The sequence below is a fragment of the Mya arenaria genome, chromosome 5 (genome assembly GCF_026914265.1).
Source record: "Mya arenaria isolate MELC-2E11 chromosome 5, ASM2691426v1".
In the NCBI taxonomy this organism is placed as follows: domain Eukaryota; kingdom Metazoa; phylum Mollusca; class Bivalvia; order Myida; family Myidae; genus Mya; species Mya arenaria.
The window spans coordinates 33,764,386-33,769,356 of NC_069126.1; the positions used below are offsets into that span (position 1 = coordinate 33,764,386).

Below are 4,971 nucleotides of genomic sequence, written 5' to 3' on the forward strand. Positions count from 1 at the left end.
TAATTCTGCGAAGTATTAAGTGCATTGAATGAAGGTATAGAAGTTTTTTAATTAAAATCCCAACTTGCCCTAAAACTTCAACTTGCCCTAAAACTTTAACTTAAGTCAATCAGGGGCCATAACTTGTATTAAGGATTATATGAATGAAGGGTATAGAAGTTATCAATAAATATATCAACCTGCCCTAAAATTTTAACCTAAGTTCCATAGTCAATCAGATGCCATTATGTGTATGAAATATGATATGGAGTTATCTTACCTAATTATGTGATGGCACTGAACAACTGTGTAAAGTATTAAGTCAATTGAATGAAGGGTATTGGACTTATTAGTGAAAGTCCCAATTTGTTCTTTAACTTTAACCTGCCCTAAACCTTTAACCTAAGTCAATCAGGGGCTATAACTTGTATTAAGGATAATACAGAGTTATGTAACCTCATTGTGTGATGGTCCTGAACAAATGTGTCAAGTATTAAGTTAAATGAACGAATGGTAGAGAAGTTATTAATAAATATCCCAACCTGCCCTAAAACTTTAACCTAAGTTTGATACACTTGTCAAGGTCCATTTACTTGTTGCCACACTCTAAAAAGATATGAAAGGAGTTTGTTATGATATCATGATAAGTGAATGTAGCACTGAAGACTTGATAACATGAAACATGAGAAATAAAATAACTAAACATTAAACTGAGGTGAATTTGTTAGGTTTCAAGGTTGATTTCATAAGCTTTATTCGAAATGTTTATTGACAGGAAATTTGCAATTTGATGTCAATTCTGAATCAGGTTATACAAATCAAACATTGATGCATAGATTGCAGAATAATAATTAAGATTAAGTATTTATATACAAGTAATGATTTCATTCCTTTATTCAGCTATTGAGTTAAGCAATTTTGTTAGAAAAAGTGAAAAAAATGTTATTAATTTTTAGGAAGGCTTGTTTATAGGTCATGTATTTTGTGGGAAATAAATATCAAAATGATGTCTAAAAAAAGATTATATTGTGAAATAATGTAAGCTTGTAGAGTTAATTTTTTTTAAACATTATATGAAATTGTGAATAATTGTAAATACATTCAATTATTTATTGAAATGCATTGAAACATCCATATGTTTTTGTTTTATTAAAGGTTGAATGTTAATATCAAAAGCAATGTTATTTTTAAGTTGCAGTTAAAAATTTAGCAAAAGATTTGCCTAGCTTTTGTTGTGTTACATAACAACACAAAATGCAGAAGGTTTGGGATTTCATTTTTAATATGAATGCTGGCTATTGTTCAGAAACCATAAAGTTAACAGGAAACTAAGAAAGAGAACAAACCTGGTTTTGGGCAGCGGGGCAGCACTGATATTTGTAGGCTGAAGAATACTCATTTCTTGGAACTCCTCAGTCCTGGCCCATTATTGTTGGTGGCCATTTTTTGCAGTTTTCATCTTGAAGATGAAGCCCTATCTGTTCAATATTTACAACTCTTGTGGTAGAAACTGGAATGTAGGATGATAAATATAAATATACATTTTATTGAGACAGAATCGCGTAAAACATGTTTATTATTTTAAACTAATGCACCAGTCAATTGTAACCACGACCCCAAGGTCCGGGGGGATAGCCGGGGAAATGGACCATGTTTTTAACTTTCAGGTGGCCCTGCATTGCCGGGTGAATGGGATGGTTATGTCTTCGCTTTAAATATAGCAGGGAATGGGCCTTACCTAGGGCCCCTGGGGTGCGGGGGAATTTGGCGAGATTAAACCATCTGTTCATCCTCGCAGGACGGGATTTTAGCCAAGGTTGGCTGGACCTATGGTCAGGGTCCTCGCTATTCCCCTGACCGGGGTTGGGGGGTGGGAGGCGTGGTTTCAATTGACTGATGCATTAGTCTAAAATAATAACTGGTGCATAATGAAAACGTAGTCATTCTAAAATGCCGTCCAGGCTTTTTTTTAAATGATGGTTTCCAGGCTAGCCATCATTAAAAAAAAGCCTGGACGGCATTTTAGAATGACTAAATGAAAACGATGCAAAAAATTAATGACTACGAACAAATCACCTTAAACTCGTTACATACAGACTGACATGCAAACTTGGCGCATGCATTACAAAGAAGGGCTTGAAATATCATCCCTACCATTGTGACTCATTTAGTTAGACGCGTTGATGTCCAAATTTTGTTGCGGTATTTCACTTCGAATCACCCTCTCGCAATTTTGACCCTGACCGCACACTCGCCTATGTCTGAAATGCAAGAAGCGTTTTCATTGGACGGCTATCATTCCTGGTTTTAATGACGCAGTTTGGAAAAGCCTTCAAATGTTGTCCAAAATGAAAGTAGGAATACCGCAAAAAAAAACGTGCTACTGTTTAAATCGAAAGACGCGAAACCTGCTTTAAAAATGATAAATAACAATAGTTTTTCAGTTCACTACAAATGTACGTAAAAAGAAAATACCTTTCCCCAACCGCCACCGTGTTGACCTCGATATCCCTAGTCTACTGGACGCTTGTATCTGACCCGTACGTGTCATAACCGGGTAATCAGATAATAGACTGGTTCACCGATTTTCTAAGATTATTGTAAGATACATTCTGCGCATTCGTGGTTTGTTCTTTTATGTAAAAATATTTAAATAAAAAAGAGAAGTTTTCTCAACAACTGTGCATTTATGATATTTTTTCTCTAAAAGAGTTATTTAAAAAAATCTCTGGTTTTAATTTGCCTTATATTTTCAAAGCTTCACATATTAGAAGATTACCAATCTTCTATTGCAAAATCGAGCAGGAACCAGTCTAATGGCGAACTGCTTCGGAATTATCCGAGAGCGGACGGTAAGAAACGGCGCATGCGCGATCAAAAAATGAAAACGCCGCATGCGCAAGCCCATTGCACCAGGGACACTTCTAAAACAATCAATATATGCGCCGGGCGCCGATGCGCCCGCGCAATAAACTAGCCTATATCACAGAGCAATGTATCGTCTGCTTGCAAACACTACCTTTAATAAGTGGTTTAAACGCTCTACTAAACTACCTATGTAACCGATGTTAACTCTATGATGGTTAAACAACGACTGAGCGAATTGTATAATATCCTATAACATGCTGATTTCTGATTGGACGATTTGTACAATTGAGGCAAATATTAGTGAAAAACTCACCTTAATTTAGACGACTTTTCTAGCTGTAAAACCAATAGTGTTATTCAGCGGTGATGTTCACTGCTCGGATTCCGATTTAATAATAAAGTATAGTATATGATAAACTGGGGAAAAGATTGCACAATACTTTGAAATATATAAACAAGTCTGAACTGGTTTCACCCTGTCGCCCGTTGTATCGTATCCCGTCATAATGGCAGTTAAAATTCGTCTGCTAATTAAGAGCGCTGTATTGTTTATACAGCGGAGTACATGTCTAAGCATGTTAAGATTGCACAATACTTTGAAATAAATAAACAAGCCTGAACTGGTTTCACCCTGTCTCCCGTTGTATCGTATCCCGTCATAATGGCAGTTAAAATTCGTCTGCTAATTAATAGCGATATATTTATTTATACTTCGGAGTACATGTCTAAGCATGTTAGCCGTATTATTAACCCGCCACATAAACTCTGCCATTCACTAATAAAACTATCGTCTGCAATAACGTCGGTATTCATCTGCGCCGGTTCGATCCGGTTACGCAAGAGCGGTTGCGAAAAATCCCTCATTTTTCCCTCATTCAAAATGGCCGCTTTATATAGATAAAGAAGAAAAAAAAACTGGACTATACTCCCAGCCTTGACTACTGGTGCCTTCGTGCAATTGCTTCGTGCCTATTTGTTATTGACAAACGCATTTGTCTATGTTTACAACTGTAAATTGCCTTAACTTTATTGCTTAGTGTTTACGTCTAAACGACATATGACATGTATCAAGTTCAAACATTTAATTAACTTGATTACTAAACTGTGTACAAAACTACAACTTATCTATAAATACTAAATAACATGTAGTATTTATATACTGTAATAAGACTATTGAAAGCTAAATTAATATTCATCATTTGCACGAAGGCACCTGCCATTTAGACGAATGCACTTGCAATTTAAAATGTGAAATGTCATAAAGCAGCATGCATTAAATGGCGGATAATCCCTTCCATATTTGAATCAGTTATGTTCCACTGCCCAAAACACCAACCATAATGTTATAGAAAACCGAACATAGGAGCTCCATTAAACAAAAGGACAGATTCCTTTTATTACATTCGATTCATATGATCATTATATACAAATACGATTTCAAATAAACGCTTTACATTTAAGTACAAACCGTCTTGAATTCAATTATTAGATATATGGGCAATAAATTAATTAAAATTAATGTACATAGCTCTATATTTTGTAAGATTAAGCTGCAATTAAAATAGCACCTTAGTAATGTTATCAATCGCTAGTTTTAAAACAGTTTCATGCCATCATAATATATCCATTTGAACTTTACATGCAATGAAATTATAACAACAAAGTTCTTTGCATTTGACATATAAAGAGTATCAAGTTGTTAACCATTTGTTTATATTTCTGCTTCTTCAGTATGGCTCATGTTCGGTGTGGTTGCTGGAGGGATCGTCATAATGAGCCAAAATTTTATGTCAAAAGCGCTGGAAATGAGCGTTCAATTTTAATTGATATTGGACATCAACGCTTTATGGCTGTTGTCATATTTTCCCAAAACAATGGCTGGCCGTCCGGGTCGCTTGTATAGGAAATGTACGAATGATGTTCTATCCAATCCAGAATTTCGAGAGGCATTATTTTGGCGGGAACATTCTCGTACAGTACAATCACTAAACACCCATTCTCGCTCACACGCTTGTCAATGCTTTCCATTCTTGCCATGTTGAATTCAAAAATGCCCCATTGCTTCATTACAAAGTTTTTTGAGAGAATCACTACCGTTTTCTTGCTTGTTCGTATCGCATCCAC

The 4,971-nt window shown here is 35.5% G+C and overlaps 1 long non-coding RNA gene across 1 annotated transcript; it reads right to left on the bottom strand.

Annotated features, from left to right (window-relative positions):
- Positions 1 to 1,374: 1,374 nt before the first annotated feature.
- On the bottom strand, positions 1,375 to 2,549 carry LOC128234744 (uncharacterized). The gene is made up of 3 exons (XR_008261028.1): positions 2,455 to 2,549; positions 2,134 to 2,240; positions 1,375 to 1,489 (listed from the first exon to the last, which is right to left on the bottom strand). It is a non-coding gene; the product is annotated as an uncharacterized LOC128234744 (long non-coding RNA).
- Between the last annotated feature and the right edge of the window lie 2,422 nt (positions 2,550 to 4,971).